General features: G+C 45.0%; 1 protein-coding gene across 5 annotated transcripts in view; it reads left to right on the forward strand.

The window, feature by feature from the left end:
- JAK2 (Janus kinase 2) overlaps nt 1-24,281 on the forward strand; it is a 324,490-nt gene that overhangs the window by 53,921 nt on the left and 246,288 nt on the right. The window contains exon 1 of one of the 5 annotated variants that reach the window (XM_078779477.1): nt 18,034-18,406. The exons of 2 other annotated variants lie outside the window; for them this stretch is intronic. The gene's annotated coding sequence lies outside the window, so the exon portion shown is untranslated. Of the gene's footprint in view, nt 1-18,033; nt 18,508-24,281 lie in introns of those variants that run through there. 2 more of the 5 variants (XM_078779496.1, XM_078779482.1) reach the window with 2 other exon arrangements.

A 24,281-nucleotide genomic window follows, 5' to 3' on the forward strand; every position in this document is an offset into this window, starting at 1 on the left:
TTTGTAGGTTCCCGACTTGCCGAAGGAGCACGGCGGGCAACAAGTCCTCGCCTTGTGGCCAAACCTGGCGTGGAAATGGCACCAGGTTTGCGGCGGAGGCGGAGGCCGCGGTTTTCGCGGTGATGGTGGGCGTGGCGTGGCGGTGGCCACGTGGCATGCGTCAGCCTCGGGATCCCCGAGGTGTGGTGCATCAGCATCAGGGTCAGCCTCGGGATGCGCGACGGCCGCGCCAAAACTCGCCTGCGCGTCCAAAGCCACGAAGAACCTGTCGGCCTCGGCAGTGAGCGCTCGGGGTTCCGTCGTCACAGAACTGGCCAACGCGAGGCGGACTCGTGCCGGCAGCTGGCGTCGAAATAACGCCCGGAAAAGAGCGTTCGGGGTTTCGTCGCCCATCAATGACAGCATATGGTCCATGCGGACTGACGGTCGCGTGTCACCGAGCTCGGGGAGGTCCAGGAGGCGGTCGGCCCGCGCGTCCACCGTGAGGCCGAACGTGGCGAGGAGGAGACGCTTGATCGCCTCGTACCTGCCGTCGGCCGGTGGGCTCCTCAGGCCCGACACGACACGAGCGGCCATGCCGGGCCCGAGGGAAGCGACCACGTGGCAGTACATGGTCTCGTCCACCGTGATGCCTCGAAGTCGGAACTGGGCTTCTGCCTGCAGGAACCAGACTTCGGCTTGCGTCTCCCAGAACTCGGGGAGTTTCATTTGGACCGTGTTGTTTGCCATTGCGATGGCGTATTCGGGTGGTCAGCGACGGCTGACCAGAACGTCGGAGTCACCAATGAAGCGTGGTGCTACGCGCGCTTGCTTGTACAACAAGAAGGAAGCGGACAACGCGGTGAGTTTAAGAGTCTTTATTGAACGAGCTCAACTGTAGCACTGGCGCGCTCCGGGCTGCGCGCCCGGTGTATATCCCGCGGCCACGCCTACCCCTCGGGCGTGGCCGCCGCCCACTTGGTGCGTGGAATGATGCCCTCACGCCAGTGAGCTTTCGTGTCCGCCCCAATAACATAAAATGCGTTGCTCTATACAATTCACACAGGCCTGGATGCAGGATGTTCTCCAAATACATCATCTAATTATGTATAGATCAATATTAACTTTCCCCAAATAAGTTATCTCATAAATCGACACTGCGCTGGTGGGCATTATTTATAACAGAGAGCGGTATCAGCTCGTGCACGTCGTGCTGGATTTCATGTGTCCAAACAGGATGTGCAACGTTGTGCGCATGCGCCAAAAATGTACCACGTGATTCGTGATTACTGAAGGTGTGATACGGGTAGACATTCCCGCTGCAGTGCTGTTTAACTACAGTACCGTATGTTCCTTCACGTTTTCTTCCGAAGGAGCCTCTTTGCTCTCCCATCGTGAAATTGTTAGGTAAGAAAAGTTTATTTAGTTGTTGTTACATTGGATAAAGTGCTAATTGAGCCAGAATTAATTCAATTTTGGTGAAGATTCGAATCCGATACAAGAAGAATAGCCGATACAAGAGTTTTAAAATTTTCTAAGTGATTCTTCACCATTGAGTGATCGGGACAAAAACGATATATAGGATGATATTTCAAAAAGTTGTGGACGAGTTATGTATGACAAAACTTGGTGGATGAGTTGGTTGGGCAACAAGTACAAGCCAATTAGATTTTGGGTCAGTTCCGGATCCAGATCTGACCTATCAGTGGGATACAAAACGTAATCTGTTCACCCTGGCTGAGGTGAGGCCTGGCTATCTGATTTATAAATATTGCAGTCCAAACTTTATAGATGTACTCACATTGTAAAGGTACAGCACTGTATATACTTTATGAACGATCCAACATTCTAATTAGTACATATGGTCAAATGTGTTTTGTGGCCCCTCCCCCATCAGGCTGATTGACAGTCGTTGTCCCGCCCGCCCCTCTTGACACTTCATTGTCTAATGTGTAAATATGCAAGTTATGTCTACTTTCGTGGAATCCTTTCAAGTTATGAAAAATTTGAGGTGCCCGTGGATCTTCCCACTAAAGTGGGAATAAAATTCAGTAGATTCGCATTTGAACAAAGTACTGAGCTTAACCCAATGTTGAGTTATTGTCTGAAAAGAAGAAATACAAACGGGATATTTTTGTTCTGTCAGTTTTGTAGTTTAGCGATGCTGTCCAAACGTTTAACCCTTTGTGTGCTGCTGTCGCAGATTTGTCACAAGATGAAATGTTTTTTTTTTGAAAATGATTTAAAAAATGCAATTTTTAATGAAAATTTTGAAAAAAAAAAAAAAAAGATGCAGCACACAAATGGTTAATGAGTGTTACTTGATGTGAAAATCCTCCATAGATGACTGTCTGGTAGGTACTTTTATAGGTTTACAAGTTCGTATATGTGGGAGAGGGGAGGGAGAGTGTGGGGGGGAGTGTGGGAGAGGGGAGAGGGGGGAAGGGGTGGGGAGTGTGGGAGAGGGGGGGGGGGAAGTGGGGAAGAGGGGGGAAGGGGTGGGGAGTGTGGGAGAGGGGGGGGTGGAAGTGTGGGAGAGGGAAGAGGGGGGAAGGGGTGGGGAGTGTGGGAGAGGGGGGAGGGGAAGTGTGGGAGAGGAGAGAGGGAGGGAAGGGGAGAGGAGGTAAGGGGAGAGGGGGAAATGGTAACGGGGAGAGCAATGAGGATGGAAGGAGACGAGGAGTAAGAGTGGAGAGGAGAATGAGGTTCGAAAGGAGAGGAGAGAGTACAGAGTGAAGAGTGAAGAGGAGTTAGGGTCAAGGAGAGGAAGTGTGTGACGTCCGCTGATGATGTCATTGCAGAGCCAACTTAGTGGGTAGCGAACAGCGTTTAATGATACAGTTTAATAAGTTTCGTGCTCAAACACACGCATACACCCACAGGTTAATGAGTTTTTGATGCACACACAGTTAAGGAGTTAATTGTTCGGCTCGTGTGACGTGTGACAAATCAAATGCACAACCTCCATTATGTTAATCTGATCAAATCAGATGCACAGCCATCATTATGTTAATCTGATCAAATCAGATGCACGGCCTCATTACGTCAATTCGAGCAAATCAGATGCACGGCCTCCATTATGTTGATCTGACCAGATGCACAGCCTCCATTATGTTAATCTGACCAAATCAGATGCACGGCCTCATTACGTCAATTCGAGCAAATCAGATGCGCAGCCATCATTATGTCAATCTGACCAGATGCACAGCCATCATTATGTTAATCTGATCAAATCAGATGCACAGCCTACGTTATGTTAATCTGACCAAATCAGATGCATGGCCTCATGACGTCAATTAGAGCAAATCAGATGCACGGCCTCATTACGTTGATTCGAGCAAATCAGATGCACAGCCTCATCCCATTGATTCTAGGAAATCAGATGCACGACCTCATTACGTCGATCTGACCAAATCAGATGCATGGCCTCTATGTCGATCTCACCAAATCAGATGCATGGCTTCATTACGTCGATCTCACCAAATCAGATGCATGACCTCATTACATCGATATGACCAAATCGGATGCACGCCCTCATTACATCGATCTGACCAAATCAGATGCATGGCCTCATTACGTCGATCTGACCAAATCAGATGCATGGCCTCATTATGTTGATCTGACCAAATCAGATGCACGGCCTCATTACGTCGATCTGACCAAATCAGATGCATGGCCTCATTACATCGATATGAACAAATCATATGCATGGCCTCATTACGTCGATATGAACAAATCAGATGCATGGCCTCATTACGTCGATATGAACAAATCAGATACATGGCCTCATTACGTCGATCTGACCAAATCAGATGCATGGCCTCATTACGTTGATCTGACCAAATCAGATGCATGGCCTCATTACTTCAATCTGACCAAATCAGATGCATGGCCTCATTACGTCGATCTGACCAAATCAGATGCATGGCCTCATTACGTCGATATGAACAAATCTGATGCATGGCCTCATTACGTCGATATGAACAAATCAGATGCATGGCCTCATTACGTCGATCTGACCAAATCAGATGCACGGCCTCATTACGTTGATCTGACCAAATCAGATGCATGGCCTCATTACTTCAATCTGACCAAATCAGATGCATGGCCTCATTACGTCGATCTGACCAAATCAGATGCATGGCCTAATTACGTCGATCTGACAAAATCACATGCACGGCCTCATTACGTCGATTCGAGGAAATCAGATGCACAGCCTCCATAATGTTAATCTGATCATATCAGATGCACAGCCTCCATGATGTTAATCTGACCAAATCAGATGCATGGCCTCATTACGTCGATCTGACCAAATCAGATGCATGGCCGCATTACGTCGATTCGAGGAAATCAAATGCACAGCCATCATTATGTTAATCTGATCAAATCAGATGCACAGCCATCGTTATGTTAATCTGATCAAATCAGATGCACAGCCATAATTATGTTAATCTGATCAAATCAGATGCACAGCCATCATTATGTTAATCTGATCAAATCAGATGCACAGCCATCATTATGTTAATCTGATTAAATCAGATGCACAGCCTCATTATGTCAATTCGAGCAAATCAGATGCACAGCTTCCGTTATGTTAATCTGACCCAATCAGATGCACAGCCTCCGTTATGCTAATCTGACCAAATCAGATGCATAGCCTCCGTTATGTTAATCTGACCAAATCAGATGCACGGCCTCATTACGTCGATTCGAGGAAATCATATGCATGGCCTCATTATGTCGGTCTGACCAAATCAGATGCACGGCCTCATTATGTCGATCTCACCAAATCAGATGCATGGCTTCATTACGTCGATCTCACCTAATTAGATGCATGGCTTCATTACGTCGATCTCACCAAATTAGATGCACGGCCTCAATACATCGATCTGACCAAATCAGATGCATGGCTTCATGACGTCGATCTCACCAAATTAGATGCACGGCCTCATTACATCGATCTGACCAAATCAGATGCATGGCCTCATTATGTCGATCTGACCAAATCAGATGCATGGCCTCATTATGTCGATCTGACCAAATCAGATGCATGGCCTCAATACATCGATCTGACCAAATCAGATGCATGGCTTCATGACGTCGATCTCACCAAATTAGATGCACGGCCTCATTACATCGATCTGACCAAATCAGATGCATGGCCTCATTATGTCGATCTGACCAAATCAGATGCACGGCCTCATTACATCGATCTGACCAAATCAGATACATGGCCTCATTACATCGATCTGACCAAATTGGATGCACGGCCTCATTACATTGATCTGACCAAATCAGGTGCATTGTCTCATTAAGTCGATCTGACCAAATCAGATGCATGACCTCATTACATCGATCTGACCAAATCAGATACATGGCCTCATCACATCGATCTGACCAAATTGGATTCACGGCCTCATTACATTGATCTGACCAAATCAGGTGAATTGTCTCATTATGTCGATCTGACCAAATCAGATGCATGACCTCATTACATCGATCTGACCAAATCAGATACATGGCCTCATTACATCGATCTGACCAAATTGGATGCACGGCCTCATTACGTCGATCTCACCAAATCAGATGCACGGCCTCATTACATCGATCTGACCAAATCAGATGCACGGCCTCATTACATCGATCTGACCAAATCAGATGCACGGCCTCATTACGTCGATCTGACCAAATCAGATACATGGAATCATTACATCGATATGAACAAATCAGATGCACGGTCTCATTATGTCGATCTGACCAAATCAGATGCATGGCCTCATCATGTTGATCTGACCAAATCAGATGCACGGCCTCATTATGTCGATCTCACCAAATCAGATGTGTGGCCTCATTACGTCAATCTGACCAAATCAGATGCATGGCCTCATTACGTCGATCTGATCAAATCAGATGCATGGCCTCATTACGTCGATATGAACAAATCATATGCACGGCCTCATTATGTCGATCTGACCAAATCGGATGCACGGCCTCATTACGTCGATCTGACCAAATCAGATGCATGGTTTCATTTCGTCGATCTGACCAAATCAGATGCATGGTCTCATTGTGTTGATCTGACCAAATCAGATGCATGGCCTCATTCCGTCGATATGACCAAATCAGATGCATGGGCTCATTACATCGATCTGACCAAATCAGATGCATGGCCTCATTACGTCGGTCTGACCAAATCAGATGCACGGCCTCATTACGTCAATCTGACAAAATCAGATGCATGGCCTCATTATGCCGATCTGACCGAATCAGATGCGTGGCCTCATGATGTCGATTTGACCAATTCAGATGCATGGCATCATTACGTCAATCTGACCAAATCAGATGCACGGCCTCATGACATTGATCTGGCTAAATCAGATGCATGGCCTCATTGCGTCGATTCGAGGAAATCAGATGCATGGCCTCATTACGTCGATCTGAACAAATCAGATGCATGGCCTGATTATGTCGATCTGACCAAATCAGATGCATGGCCTTGTTATGTCGATCTGACCAAATCAGATGCATGGCCTCATTACGTCGATCTGACCAAATCAGATGCACGGCCTCATTACATCGATATGACCAAATCAGATGCACTGCGTCATTACGTCGATCTGACCAAATCAGATGCATGACCTCATTACATCGATCTGACTACATCAGATACATGGCCTCATTACATCGATCTGACCAAATTGGATGCACGGCCTCATTACGTCGATCTCACCAAATCAGATGCACGGCCTCATTACATCGATCTGACCAAATCAGATGCACAGCCTCATTACATCGATCTGACCAAATCAGATGCACAGCCTCATTACGTCGATCTGACCAAATCAGATACATGGACTCATTACGTCGATATGAACAAATCAGATGCACGGTCTCATTATGTCGATCTGACCAAATCAGATGCATGGCCTCATTATGTCGATCTGACCAAATCAGATGCACGGCCTCATGATTTCGATCTCACCAAATCAGATGTGTGGCCTCATTATGCCAATCTGACCAAATCAGATGGATGGCCTCATTACATTGATCTGACCAAATCAGATGCACGGCTTCATTACGTCGATCTGACCAAATCAGATGCACGGCCTCATTACGTCAATATGAACAAATCATATGCACGGCCTCATTATGACGATCTGACCAAATCAGATCCACGGCCTCATTACGTCGATTTGACAAAATCAGATGCATGGTTTCATTTCGTTGATCTGACCAAATCAGATGCACGGCCTCAATACATCGATCTGACCAAATCAGATGCATGGCTTCATGACGTCGATCTCACCAAATTAGATGCACGGCCTCATTACATCGATCTGACCAAATCAGATGCATGGCCTCATTATGTCGATCTGACCAAATCAGATACATGGCCTCATTACATCGATCTGACCAAATCAGATGCATGACCTCATTACATCGATCTGACCAAATCAGATACATGGCCTCATCACATCGATCTGACCAAATTGGATTCACGGCCTCATTACATCGATCTGACCAAATCAGGTGAATTGTCTCATTATGTCGATCTGACCAAATCAGATGCATGACCTCATTACATCGATCTGACCAAATCAGATACATGGCCTCATTACATCGATCTGACCAAATTGGATGCACGGCCTCATTACGTCGATCTCACCAAATCAGATGCACGGCCTCATTACATCGATCTGACCAAATCAGATGCACGGCCTCATTACATCGATCTGACCCAATCAGATGCACGGCCTCATTACGTCGATCTGACCAAATCAGATACATGGAATCATTACGTCGATATGAACAAATCAGATGCACGGTCTCATTACGTCGATCTGACCAAATCAGATGCATGGTTTCATTTCGTCGATCTGACCAAATCAGATGCATGGTCTCATTGCGTTGATCTGACCAAATCAGATGCATGGAATCATTCCGTCGATATGACCAAATCAGATGCATGGGCTCATTACATCGATCTGACCAAATCAGATGCATGGCCTCATTACGTCGGTCTGACCAAATCAGATGCACGGCCTCATTACGTCAATCTGACAAAATCAGATGCATGGCCTCATTATGCCGATCTGACCGAATCAGATGCGTGGCCTCATGATGTCGATTTGACCAATTCAGATGCATGGCATCATTACGTCGATCTGACCAAATCAGATGCACGGCCTCATGACATTCATCTGGCCAAATCAGATGCATGGCCTCATTGCGTCGATTCGAGGAAATCAGATGCATGGCCTCATTACGTCGATCTGAACAAATCAGATGCACGGCCTGATTATGTCGATCTGACCAAATCAGATGCATGGCCTTGTTATGTCGATCTGACCAAATCAGATGCATGGCCTCATTACGTCAATCTGACCAAATCAGATGCACGGCCTCATTACATCGATATGACCAAATCAGATGCACGGCCTCATTACGTCGATCTGACTAAATCAGATGCATGACCTCATTACATCGATCTGACCACATCAGATACATGGCCTCATTACATCGATCTGACCAAATTGGATGCACGGCCTCATTACATCGATCTCACCAAATCAGATGCACGGCCTCATTACATCGATCTGACCAAATCAGATGCACAGCCTCATTACATCGATCTGACCAAATCAGATGCACAGCCTCATTACGTCGATCTGACCAAATCAGATACATGGACTCATTACGTCGATATGAACAAATCAGATGCACGGTCTCATTATGTCGATCTGACCAAATCAGATGCATGGCCTCATTATGTCGATCTGACCAAATCAGATGCACAGCCTCATTATGTCGATCTCACCAAATCAGATGTGTGGCCTCATTATGCCAATCTGACCAAATCAGATGTATGGCCTCATTACGTTGATCTGACCAAATCAGATGCACGGCTTCATTACGTCGATCTGACCAAATCAGATGCACTGCCTCATTACGTCAATATGAACAAATCATATGCACGGCCTCATTATGACGATCTGACCAAATCAGATCCACGGCCTCATTACGTCGATCTGACCAAATCAGATGCATGGTTTCATTTCGTCGATCTGACCAAATCAGATGCACGGCCTCAATACATCGATCTGACCAAATCAGATGCATGGCTTCATGACGTCGATCTCACCAAATTAGATGCACGGCCTCATTACATCGATCTGACCAAATCAGATGCATGGCCTCATTATGTCGATCTGACCAAATCAGATGCATGGCCTCATTATGTCGATCTGACCAAATCAGATGCATAGCCTCAATACATCGATCTGACCAAATCAGATGCATGGCTTCATGACGTCAATCTCACCAAATTAAATGCACGGCCTCATTACATCGATCTGACCAAATCAGATGCATGGCCTCATTATGTCGATCTGACCAAATCAGATGCACGGCCTCATTACATCGATCTGACCAAATGAGATACATGGCCTCATTACATCGATCTGACCAAATTGGATGCACGGCCTCATTACATTGATCTGACCAAATCAGGTGCATTGTCTCATTAAGTCGATCTGACCAAATCAGATGCATGACCTCATTACATCGATCTGACCAAATCAGATACATGGCCTCATCACATCGATCTGACCAAATTGGATTCACGGCCTCATTACATCGATCTGACCAAATCAGGTGAATTGTCTCATTATGTCGATCTGACCAAATCAGATGCATGACCTCATTACATCGATCTGACCAAATCTGATACATGGCCTCATTACATCGATCTGACCAAATTGGATGCACGGCCTCATTACGTCGATCTCACCAAATCAGATGCACGGCCTCATTACATCGATCTGACCAAATCAGATGCATGGCCTCATTACATCGATCTGACCAAATCAGATGCATGGCCTCATTACGTCGATCTGACCAAATCAGATAGATGGAATCATTACGTCGATATGAACAAATCAGATGCACGGTCTCATTATGTCGACCTGACCAAATCAGATGCATGGCCTCATTATGTTGATCTGACCAAATCAGATGCACGGCCTCATTATGTCGATCTCACCAAATCAGATGTGTGGCCTCATTACGTCAATCTGACCAAATCAGATGCACGGCCTCATTACGTCGATCTGACCAAATCAGATGCACGGCCTCATTACGTCGATATGAACAAATAATATGCACGGCCTCATTATGTCGATCTGACCAAATCGAATGCACGGCCTCATTACGTCGATCTGACCAAATCAGATGCATGGTTTCATTTCGTCGATCTGACCAAATCAGATGCATGGTCTCATTGCGTTGATCTGACCAAATCAGATGCATGGCCTGATTCCGTCGATATGACCAAATCAGATGCATGGGCTCATTACGTCGATCTGACCAAATCAGATGCATGGCCTCATTACGTCGGTCTGACCAAATCAGATGCACGGCCTCATTACGTCAATCTGACAAAATCAGATGCATGGCCTCATTATGCCGATCTGACCGAATCAGATGCGTGGCCTCATGATGTCGATTTGACCAATTCAGATGCATGGCATCATTCCGTCGATCTGACCAAATCAGATGCACGGCCTCATCACATTGATCTGGCCAAATCAAATGCATGGCCTCATTGCGTCGATTCGAGGAAATCAGATGCATGGCCTCATTACGTCGATCTGAACAAATCAGATGCACGGCCTGATTATGTCGATCTGACCAAATCAGATGCATGGCCTTGTTATGTCGATCTGACCAAATCAGATGCATGGCCTCATTACGTCGATCTGACCAAATCAGATGCACGGCCTCATTACATCGATCTGACCACATCAGATACATGGCCTCATTACATCGATCTGACCAAATTGGATGCACGGCCTCATTACGTCGATCTCACCAAATCAGATGTACGGCCTCATTACATCGATCTGACCAAATCAGATGCACAGCCTCATTACATCGATCTGACCAAATCAGATGCACAGCCTCATTACGTCGATCTGACCAAATCAGATACATGGACTCATTACGTCGATATGAACAAATCAGATGCACGGTCTCATTATGTCAATCTGACCAAATCAGATGCATGGCCTCATTATGTCGATCTGACCAAATCAGATGCACGGCCTCATTATGTCGATCTCACCAAATCAGATGTGTGGCCTCATTATGCCAATCTGACCAAATCAGATGTATGGCCTCGTTACATTGATCTGACCAAATCAGATGCACGGCTTCATTACGTCGATCTGACCAAATCAGATGCACGGCCTCATTACGTCAATATGAACAAATCATATGCACGGCCTCATTATGACGATCTGACCAAATCAGATCCACGGCCTCATTACGTCGATCTGACAAAATCAGATGCATGGTTTCATTTCGTCGATCTGACCAAATCAGATGCATGGTCTCATTGCGTTGATCTGACCAAATCAGATGCATGGCCTCATTACGTCGATCTGACCAAATCAGATGCATGGCCTCATTACGTCGGACTGACCAAATCAGATGCACGGCCTCATTACGTCAATCTGACTAAATCAGATGCATGGCCTCATTATGCCGATCTGACCAAATCAGATGCGTGGCCTCATTATGTCGATTTGACCAATTCAGATGCATGTCATCATTACGTCGATCTGACCAAATCAGATGCACGGCCTCATGACATTGATCTGGCCAAATCAGATGCATGGCCTCATTGTGTCGATTCGAGGAAATCGGATGCATGGCCTCATTATGTCGATCTGACCAAATCAGATGCACGGCCTCATTACATCGATCTGACCAAATGAGATACATGGCCTCATTACATCGATCTGACCAAATTGGATGCACGGCCTCATTACATTGATCTGACCAAATCAGGTGCATTGTCTCATTAAGTCGATCTGACCAAATCAGATGCATGACCTCATTACATCGATCTGACCAAATCAGATACATGGCCTCATCACATCGATCTGACCAAATTGGATTCACGGCCTCATTACATCGATCTGACCAAATCAGGTGAATTGTCTCATTATGTCGATCTCACCAAATCAGATGCACAGCCTCATTACATCGATCTGACCAAATCAGATGCACGGCCTCATTACATCGATCTGACCAAATCAGATGCATGGCCTCATTACGTCGATCTGACCAAATCAGATAGATGGAATCATTACGTCGATATGAACAAATCAGATGCACGGTCTCATGATGTCGATATGACCAAATCAGATGCATGGCCTCATTATGTTGATCTGACCAAATCAGATGCACGGCCTCATTATGTCGATCTCACCAAATCAGATGTGTGGCCTCATTACGTCAATCTGACCAAATCAGATGCACGGCCTCATTACGTCGATCTGACCAAATCAGATGCATGGCCTCATTACGTCGATATGAACAAATAATATGCACGGCCTCATTATGTCGATCTGACCAAATCGGATGCACGGCCTCATTACGTCGATCTGACCAAATCAGATGCATGGTTTCATTTCGTCGATCTGACCAAATCAGATGCATGGCCTGATTCCGTCGATATGACCAAATCAGATGCATGGGCTCATTACGTCGATCTGACCAAATCAGATGCATGGCCTCATTACGTCGGTCTGACCAAATCAGATGCACGGCCTCATTACGTCAATCTGACAAAATCAGATGCATGGCCTCATTATGCCGATCTGACCGAATCAGATGCGTGGCCTCATGATGTCGATTTGACCAATTCAGATGCATGGCATCATTCCGTCGATCTGACCAAATCAGATGCACGGCCTCATGACATTGATCTGGCCAAATCAAATGCATGGCCTCATTCCGTCAATTCGAGGAAATCAGATGCATGGCCTCATTACGTCGATCTGAACAAATCAGATGCACGGCCTGATTATGTCGATCTGACCAAATCAGATGCATGGCCTTGTTATGTCGATCTGACCAAATCAGATGCATGGCCTCATTACGTCGATCTGACCAAATCAGATGCACGGCCTCATTACATCGATCTGACCACATCAGATACATGGCCTCATTACATCGATCTGACCAAATTGGATGCACGGCCTCATTACGTCGATCTCACCAAATCAGATGCACGGCCTCATTACATCGATCTGACCAAATAGGATGCACAGCCTCATTACATCGATCTGACCAAATCAGATGCACAGCCTCATTACGTCGATCTGACCAAATCAGATACATGGACTCATTACGTCGATATGAACAAATCAGATGCACGGTCTCATTATGTCAATCTAACCAAATCAGATGCATGGCCTCATTATGTCGATCTGACCAAATCAGATGCACGGCCTCATTATGTCGATCTCACCAAATCAGATGTGTGGCCTCATTATGCCAATCTGACCAAATCAGATGTATGGCCTCGTTACATTGATATGACCAAATCAGATGCACGGCTTCATTACGTCGATCTGACCAAATCAGATGCACGGCCTCATTACGTCAATATGAACAAATTATATGCACGGCCTCATTATGACGATCTGACCAAATCAGATCCACGGCCTCATTACGTCGATCTGACAAAATCAGATGCATGGTTTCATTTCGTCGATCTGACCAAATCAGATGCATGGTCTCATTGCGTTGATCTGACCAAATCAGATGCATGGCCTAATTACGTCGATCTGACCAAATCAGATGCATGGCCTCATTACGTCGGACTGACCAAATCAGATGCACGGCCTCATTACGTCAATCTGACTAAATCAGATGCATGGCCTCATTATGCCGATCTGACCAAATCAGATGCGTGGCCTCATTATGTCGATTTGACCAATTCAGATGCATGTCATCATTACGTCGATCTGACCAAATCAGATGCACGGCCTCATGACATTGATCTGGCCAAATCAGATGCATGGCCTCATTGTGTCGATTAGAGGAAATCGGATGCATGGCCTCATTATGTCGATCTGAACAAATCAGATTCACGGCCTCATTACGTCGATCTGACCAAATCAGATGCATGGCCTCCATTACATTGATTTGACCAAATCAGATGCAAGGCCTCATTACTTCTATCTGACCAAATCAGATGCACGAACTCATTACATCGATCTGACCAAATCAGATACATGGCCTCATTACATCCTGACCAAATCGGATGCACGACCTCATTACATCGATCTGACCAAATCAGATGCATTGTCTCATGACGTCGATCTGCCCAAATCAGATACATGGCCTCATTACATCGATCTGACCAAATCGGTGGCACGACCTCATTACATCGATCTGACCAAATCGGATGCATTGTCTCATTACGTCAACAACAACAACAACATGCATTTTAAAGGCCATTTTCCCTGCTAGAGTGGGGGTTAGCCTTGCGGTCCCCATGACAATCTTCTCCATTTTGCCCTATTTTCTGCATCTCTCCTTGTTAACCCCCTTGCCCGCATTTCTTCTTCCACCATCTTTAGCCAAGTCTTTCTCGGTCTTCCCCATCTTCTACTTCCTTCTACATTCATTTCCATCACTCTTCTCAACCAGTCATTTTCATCCTTCCTCAACACATGACCAAACCATCTCAACCTGTTCCTCTTCACAGCATCCATCACAGGCTCTATTCCCATCATCTTTCGCAATTCATCATTTGTCTTCCTCTCTCTCAACGATACTCCGCACATCCGTCGAACCAATCGCATTTCCACCCTTTCCAACCTTCGTTGCTGCTCTACGTTCATTACCCATGTCTCGCTCCCATAAATCATAACACTTCTCACACATGCAGCATACACCTTTCCCTTCAGCTTCAACGACACTCCCCTCATCATCAGCACGCCACTCAATTCCCGAAACTTCTTCCATGCACATCTCACTCGAGCAACCGTTGCCGAGTCTGATCCACCTTCTCCATTCAGCATGTCTCCGAGGTAGCAAAATAATTTCACACCTTCCAGCTTCATGCCGTCTCCAAGATCCAACTCAACATTTCCTCCATCTGCAGCTCCCTCTGTGCACACCTTACATTTGAATGTAGCTGCCACACTGGTTAATGACCCTCTCAGACCACTACATTTTTGATGAACCCACTCAGCGCACATTGTACACTGAATGGAGTTCACTCCGACACCCTTCCTACACACAGCACAGGGCCACTTCCCAGTTCTTTCCACCTCACCACATGCTTTACCACTTGCCATCACCTTCGTCTTTCCGATATTCACCTTCAGACCTTTTGTCTCCCACATTCCTTCCACGTGTTCATCTTTTCCTTCAGTCCATCCATACTTTCCGCAATCAACACCAGATCATCTGCATACAACAACTCCCATGGTAAATCCTCCTTTACGTTCTGAGCCAGCACCTCCATCACAGCTACACATAGTAGTGGACTTAGTACCGACCCCTGATGCACTCCCACCTTCACCTCAAACTCACCACTGTTCCCGTCCTTCGTCCTTACAGCTGTGCGCGCTCTTTTGTACATTGCCATCACTACTCTGATCAACCATTCCTCCACTCCTAACTTCCTCAATGCCCATGTCAATACTTTGCGTGGAACCCGATCGAATGCTTTCTCCAGATCAACAAACCCAAGAAACAACTTCTTCCTCTTCTCCATGTACTTCTCCTGCAACTGCCTCACAATGAAAAGCACGTCTGTCGTTCCTCTTCCTGGCATGAATCCAAACTGCATTTCGTCGATCTTCACCTTCTTCCTTATCCTCCTCTCCAACACCCTTTCCAATACCTTCATTCCATGCTCCAATAACTTTATCGCTCGGTATGAGCCACACTCCAGAGGGTCACCTTTCCCCTTGGATAGAGGGACGAGGGTACTCAGTTCCCAATCCACTGGAATGCGGCCTTCTTTCACCACCAGATTACAGATCTCTGTCATTCTCTTCACATCCCAACTTCCTGCTGCCTTCAACATGTCTCCCACAACTCCTGTCGGCCCTGCCGCTTTTCTACCCTTTCATTACGTCGATCTGCCCAAATCAGATGCATGGCCTCATTACGTCAATCTGACCAAATCAGATGCACGGCCTCATTACATCGATCTGACCAAATCAGATGCACGGCCTCATTACATCGATCTGACCAAATCAGATGCACGGCCTCATTACGTTGATCTGACCAAATCAGATACATGGACTCATTACGTCGATATGAACAAATCAGATGCGCGGTCTCATTATGTCGATCTGACCAAATCAGATGCATGGCCTCTATGTCGATCTGACCAAATCAGATGCACGGCCTCATTTTGTCGATCTCACCAAATCAGATGTATGGCCTCATTACGTCAATCTGACCAAATCAGATGCATGGCCTCATTATGCCAATCTGACCAAATCAGATGCATGGCCTCGTTACGTTTATCTGACCAAATCAGATGCACGGCCTCATTACGTCGATCTGACCAAATCAGATGCACGGCCTCATTACGTCGATATGAACAAATCATATGCATGGCCTCATCATGTCGATCTGACCAAATCAGATGCACGGCCTCATTACGTCGATCTGACCAAATCAGATGAATGGTTTCATTTCATCGATCTGACCAAATCAGGTGCATGGTCTTATTGCGTTGATCTGACCAAATCAGATGCATGGCCTCATTCTGTCGATATGACCAAATCAGATGCATGACCTCCATTACATTGATCTGAGTTCCACCAAATCAGCAGATGTCTGAACTGCAACCTCAAGTGATGACAGTCAGCCTACTCGGGGATATTTTTAGCCCGAACCCTGCACAGAAGTCGGGGTTTTGTGATCACTTATGTGTGTCTGTGTGTGTGTTTGTCCAGGCCATAACTTTTTTTTTTTTAAACCATTTGAGCTATTGTCATCAATTTTTCACGAAATCTTTATTATGATAATAGGGAGAAGACAAATTTATAATTTTATCAAAAGGTCAAAGGTCAGCGTCACATAAAATCATATATTTTCATTTGATTGACCTGAAATTTTAAGAATTTGCATATTGGTTCACTGAATTGGTTCATCAATCAAACGCTAGAAGATGTTTATTTTTTAGATCAAAAGGTCAAAGATGAAGGTTGCTTAAAGTTACCTATTTTCATCCCGTTCACCTGAAATTTTAAGAATTTGCATATTGGGTCACAGAATTGGTTCACCAATGAAAATCTAGAAGCTGATTATTTTTTTTTAGATCAAAAGCTCAAAGGTGAAGGTTGCATAAAATCATGAATTTTCATTTTGTATTTTTTAAAATTGTTTTCATTTTGTGAGCATACCGAAGAAGAAGAAGAAGTCTAGATACAAACGGGTGCAGACGGGCATTGCATTTTCAGATGCTTTTTAGTTTACGTTGATGCTCATGTTAATGTTTCAAGTGTGGCTTTTGATTGAGTGAATTTAAACATTGTTTAAGTCAACTTGTTTCAATCCCACAAAATTTGTTGTCCCACTTTCTTCTGTTTTCCCCATTGTGTTTGTTGATAAACTTCTGCTGCATGTGATGTCTCGCTTGCATAATTGTGATTGACGTTTCAAGGCCGTTTACGGTTTATTAATCTTCCGCTACCGAAGAAACCTTTTTTGTGATACAGTGCTGTACTGTGTTTGCATGTGTCTGCCATTCGGCACTCAATATTGTTTGACTGGTCAACGTTAAAAAAAAAAGTGCCGTGCGGGGGCGACAGTTAGTCGCAAGCCAAGGAAGGCTCATAATGGTTTATTCATGATTCTGCAATAAAAGCCTTAGTTGTCAACCACAACGGGCCTCAATTTGTGCGCCTTCCAGCGGCCGCGAAGATATAAAACTTTTAAACAATATAATCTCCTGAACTAACGATTTCATTTTAATCTACAATATCTATTTGCCTCCTGAAAGCAAGCACAACAAATGCAACCAATTATAAACACCACAACCCACACGTGATATTGTTGAGGTGTATATGTCATGGTCAGTTCAGCCAATGTGTTTACCACCTTATAAGATGCACAGCAGTTTTGCAATTTTTTTTTTTACTGCATTAACTCAATAATATAATGAGATTTCAAAACTCAAAAATACCAACGTAGTATGGAAAAAAACGATTAGAGAACGCAAGAGGTCTTACGACCAAAAAAAGAAGAAGAGGATGCGGATAGGAAACACGGAGAAGAAAAAGAAGAAGTAGTAATGCCAATGGGTGATGCTGCCTGAGTCCCTGACGCCTGTCAGTACTCGTAGGCGCTGTTTTTCGTAGCTTGCGTTTGCTTCCTCGACGTAAAAATAAAAATTGACGTTTCTTCCGTTCCGAGGACGTTATTAAAGCGGATAAGAATGCATTAGGCATGTTTTTCGGTTGGATTTGATGAACTTGTTGAAGTTACCGCAAATTCGGTAATTTTCGTGAGATGAACGGGTAGTTGGATTTCGCAAGAAGCAAGGAAACCAAATCAACTTGACGAGCCCTCATCACCTTCGACATTGCGTCCATTTCCCGAGGTTCGTAACCTGTATCTGTCTCAGTCATTGCGGCCGAGCTGAGCTGTACGTACCTGCTTCCTTGTGCGCAGCGCAACACCGAATGCCTGCCTCATAACCAGGTTGGACATGATGTGTTTTGTTGTCTTGGGTTCGGTTTGGGAGTTTCGATACGGTGTGAGTTAATGTCTTTATTGACTTCGTATAACAAATACAACAGGTCGCACGATTCTGTCTCGTCCAGGGTTCCATGTTTGTGTTGCGTTGTGTTTGGACCAGAGCAGGCGAAGCAGGCCACGGTTGCTTTGAGCCTTCGACGAAACATTAGAAGGTGTATGTTCATTGTCATGTAAGGCGTATTTATGAAGTGCGTTTGGAGATAAACACTGAGAATGTAATATATGAGGACGTTCTGTATATGAAACGAGTCAGATCGACCAGAACAAAACATAAGCATGAACATAAACACATAAAAATAGCCGCGAGTGGGCTGACTGACAATTGACGTTGTACTTTGTAGTTCAGACTTCTACTGATTTGGGAGAACCACCCTGGACTGGAATCCCCCTGGAATCCCCCTGGAACCCACCTGGGAATCACCACTGGGAAGCCCACCTGATCATCCGGGACGAACGAGACAGATGGACCAACATTATCTTCATTTAATGAATCATAAATGCGCATGAGTTAGTAAGATTGTGTGTGTGTGTGTGTGTGTGTGTGTGTGTGTGTGTGTGTGTGTGTGTGTGTGTGTGTGTGTGTGTGTGTGTGTGTGTGTGTGTGTGTGTGTGTGTGTGTGTGTGTGTATATATGTGTATATATGTGTGTGTGTATATATGTGTGTGTGTATATATGTGTGTGTGTATATATGTGTGTGTGTATATATGTGTGTGTGAATATATGTGTGTGTGTATATATGTGTGTGTGTATATATATGTGTGTGTGTGTATATGTATATGTGTGTGTGTGTATATGTATATGTGTATGTGTATATGTGTGTGTGTGTATATGTATATGTGTATGTGTATATGTGTGTGTGTGTGTGTGTGTGTGTGTGTGTGTATATGTATATGTGTATGTGTATATGTGTGTGTGTGTGTGTGTGTATATGTATATGTGTATATATATATATGTGTGTGTATATATGTATATGTATATATGTGTGTGTATATATGTATATGTATATATGTGTGTGTATATATGTATATGTGTATATGTGTATATATATGTGTGTGTATATATGTATATATGTGTGTGTGTGTGTATATGTATATGTGTATGTGTATATGTGTATATATGTGTGTGTATATATGTATATATGTGTGTCAGGTTGGAGCTTATTTTTGAACTTTTGAAATATGATCTTCTTACCCTCTCAATTTGTTCCTATATATGAAATAAAAATTCAGGCAAAATATGAGCACAAGTGAACAATATTTAGGGGTAGCTCACTGATGGTAAAGTTTCTGATACCCCAAAGCTGCGGCCGCCCTTTTATTTCGCATACTACTGATAATAGATTAATTCTGTTGATAAATTAAGAACCCAATTTTAACTACTAAGTAAATTGACACTCTCTCCTATCATCATACACACAACATGCAATCATTGTTGTAAAATTAATTACTGGGAACACAGATAAAACCTTTAAGTTATAAAACTCTGTGCTCCATTAAATAAATAATTACAGTAGTAATATGTACATTGTACATACACAATATCTGTTATAATAAAAGAGTAAAATGTTCGTTGAGCTTGAGTCTGCTAGACAATAAATGCTAAAATGAGATGTAGCGCTGACCTGGGAACGCTTATCACCATAGTATCTAAAAGTAAACACTGTACATAGGTGTATCACAGAACACTATTTGAAAATAAAAACGAAGTTATCACAGGCTTTGCAGAGAATCACAGACACAATGGGTGTATAAACATGGTATAATATTATCACAGATTATAGAAGCATAATCATTGTGGTTCAACTGGTTCATATCTATTATCCAACCAATCGTCCGAATCCCATTCTTTTGCTGATAAATTGACAATGCAAATTTTCCATGAATTTATATTCCAGACATGTTCAGACTTGTTTACTGTTTGGACTCAATGGACTGACTATGCTGACTAAGCAACAGCTGCAACACTGTTGCAGCAGTATGTTTGTGTAATTGCTTGATAGTGTAGCAGCATAGCAAACCTGTTGTGCATTTTGTGATACAAGCACCAAATTTGGCACAAATGTACATTAATATGTTGCGAACATTTTCAGATATTGGGCCACTTGAAATTCTCTCTTTATGTCCGCCATATTGGATTTCAAAATGGCCGCCACTTGAAATCTACATTTGCTATTATCTCTGGACGTAATGCAGCTATTGACTTGATTCTGGTATCTAAATGTATGTTTTTGGGGGCAAGGAATCCAATGGTACCAATTTCAACTTAATATTATCTATCACAGTCTGTTATATAATTTTATTTGGAAATTATCTAGGCAAATATTGGATTCAACACAATACTTTGAAAAGAATGTCTTAGTTCTGTAAATGTCTTAGGTATAATACTGACATGCTACATGGTCTAGTATTTGAGGCTAGGTGTACTGGTATCTGAGGCTAGGTATATACCGGTACTGAAGATACGTGTACATAAACAGTGTCATCTATCTATAATTCCAGTAATCTCTGTGTGTGTGTGTGTCTGTGTGTGTGTATGCGACCGCTGTTTCTCGACAACCACGGGTCCGATATACTTGAAACTTGCCAGGTATATTGCTGGGGACCCGAGGATGTGCCTTTTCAAGGTTTCATATTAATCGGAGAAGTAGTTACCGAGCTATGGCGATTTCTTTACCAAACTCCGCAAGCTGTTCGCTTTGGACCAAACCATTTCATGTAAATAGAGGGGGGGGATTGTCACCGTACTCGCAAGCCGTTCGCTTTGGACCAAACCATTTCATGTAAATAGAGGGGGGGGGGGGGGGGGATTGTCACCGTACTCGCAAGCCGTTCGCTTTGGACCAAACCATTTCATGTAAATAGAGGGGGGGGGGGGGATTGTCACCGTACTCGCAAGCCGTCCGCTTTGGCTTTGCGAATGGACCAAACCATTTCATGTAAATAGAGGGGGGGGGGATATAATTTTGTACGGGCATGCCCTAGTGTTAACAAGTTCAGCATTGCCACAAGTACATGTATGTTGTTGACTCATCGTCATGTGCAGTCCCCTTCACACACACAGAGGGCTGTGCACTGAAGGGCAGCCTTTTTGCACTTGCAGCGCCTCACACACCCTTTCTTGCACTTGCAAGAAACCAGCTCAATGCAGCTGTGAGCTGCCTCAGTTAGCCTGGTCCAGTAAGGTGTGTATGTGTATATATATGTGTGTGTGAAGTATGTATATATATGTATGTATATATATGTGTGTATATATATGTATGTATATATATGTGTGTATATATATGTGTATATATATGTGTGTATGTATATATATGTATCCTTCTCCAGTCCTTGACCAACCCCAGTTGGTTGGTGGAGGGAGCTCTGGTGCTGGCAGCAGTATCTGACCCCACACATGTCCACCTTGATACACTGCCCTCTTGACATGTTCCTCCAGAGCTGCCTTCGTTGGAGGGATGAGCTGCACATTGTTCTTCCTTGCGAAGAGTTTCCTCCTGGCCTTGTCAATGTCTGTGCATTTGCTGGTTCGATCATACAACAGGATCACGAACCTCTCGATGATGCGCATTGCATCGTCTGGTATGTCACGAGGTGCAGAGGACAGCAGCAGCAGCGCCTCAGTGAGTTCTGGCAGTACCGTCCAGACTGCCCACGCAGTGTTCTTGCCATGTCTATGAAAACTAGACACAGTGTCGCATCCAGTTAGAGCGTGGAACATTGGCAGTGCACGAGCCTTCTCTCGTCCCAATCCAGCTGCTATTTCGTGTGCTGCTAGGTATCGGAAACTCTGGCCTGTTCCGAATGCCAGCCACAGTTTGTCTTCTGGTTGCAACTCCTGTGCCAGGGACACTGCCAGCACCACAACATCGGTGTCTACAGTCCGGATGAGTATTGCATGGTGTCCATGCTGGACTGCGTGAGATGCATGCAGCAACATCCGACTGTCAGCCTCTTCATGGTTACATGGGGCGAGTGAGGTCAGATCTGGCAGTAGTGGCTTGCTGAGCACTGCCTCTCCATCAGTAATGACGAGTTGCTTGTCCTCCTGGTCAAACCATTCCATGAGAGCTGCTGAGAGGAACCTGAACAGCTCGGTCCTGTTGCTGTCCACTCGTAGGAAGTTCTGCCAGTTTCCTGGTATGGCTGCGGCAGCCACCACACATCTCCGCACACCTTGTCCCCGCTTTGCACGTGTACTACCTTTCAGTGAATCAGCAAGGTAAGTATCCCAGACCAGATCCAGGCGTGACACTGTTTGCAGCTTCGTGGACATATATGGGATGAAGATCTGTTGTGCATACTCTTCAAAGGTCTTTGATGCAGCCGGCTTCAGCATCTGGACGATGGCTGCTCCATCAAGCACAATACAGGTCGTGACAGGAGTCTCTGTCTTTGCGTCGGAGACTTCTTCCAAGCATGTGAGGAGATCACTCTTGGTACCAGTGCAGAGGCTTCCACCATCAGACAATGCAGGAGGACATGCCTGATTCTCGTGACAAAAGAACTCCTCAAGGTTTCCATCCCTCGTCTGGCAGCCAATGTACAGGCGTGCGAAGAGTTCACGGTCATTCTTGATGGAGGCGAGCTGTTGCTGACCTTTGCTCTGGCTTCTTGGAGTGGAAGTGCTGAACACCTTCAGCTTGTTACGAGGAATGGGTGCGTCCACTGCCTTTGTTCTGTCCAACAGACACTCTCTGGTGAAAGCCTCAAACTGCTCTTGGCCAATCCTCTTGGCATTCATCACGGTCTCCACAGCAGCAGGATCTGCGATCTCCTTTGTGTCCAGTTTGACTACATCCTGACTCTCCTCCTCGAATGGGTTGCCCATCTCCTCTATGACACCGACGAGAGAGCGAACATCTTTCACAAATGAGGCCTGTACACTTGGCGTCTGATCATGATGACGTGTGTCTGCTGTTTGCCGTCTCCAGTGTTGGTTCCCATCCTGGAATTCTTCGATCACCCTGGCAACTTCTGGTCCCGCAACCATCCAGCGACGTAGGGCACTGGGGTTGTCAGTGAGCCCAACTGCTCCACCGTCTCCTTTGATGCAGGCATTATTCTGCTCATGTGCCTGGTCAATCGGGATTGAAGAGAACACCCTCTGTGTTTTCTGAACGGTGAAGTGGCTTTCCCTGAATTTCCTGGCTACATCTGGGTGTTTGATGGTGAGTTCGGCCATGTCCATCAGGTGCACTGGTATCCACCTAGCATAGTGGGTGTGATCCAGTGCATGGAACCAGGGGACCAGCTCTGTCAGAGCATCGAGGTACATCATTAACGATCCCTGCCTGAGAGAACGCACATACACTAGAACCAACAGTTCTAGTTCCAGCACGGTTGCCCAGTAGTGAAACTGGGGGATGTCTTCTCCTCTCTGGCAACACCAGTCTTCAAACTCCGGAAGGTCCTCTGCATCCCTGGTTTCTCCCAGACAGTAGTGGTTGTAGGCACAGTGTTGCAGGATGTACAGTGCTGCTGCAGTCACTTGATGTGCTCTTCTTGTGCGCAAGACATGGGATGCTCGCAGGAATGAGTCTGCTGTCCCTGCTGTCGCAATCTCGGCTTGCACAAGTGCTTGCACCCAACCACTCCCTTTCAGCCAGTCCCCCAGTGTCCTCAGTGCCGCCATCTCTATGTGGAGGCCACCAAACATCACCACTATCTGGTCTTCACCATAGCTCTCTGGCCACTTCCGCTGTATCTGCTTGGCCAAA

This window comes from Myxine glutinosa, chromosome 1 (assembly GCF_964187855.1).
Source record: "Myxine glutinosa chromosome 1, kmMyxGlut1.1, whole genome shotgun sequence".
Lineage (NCBI taxonomy): Eukaryota > Metazoa > Chordata > Myxini > Myxiniformes > Myxinidae > Myxine > Myxine glutinosa.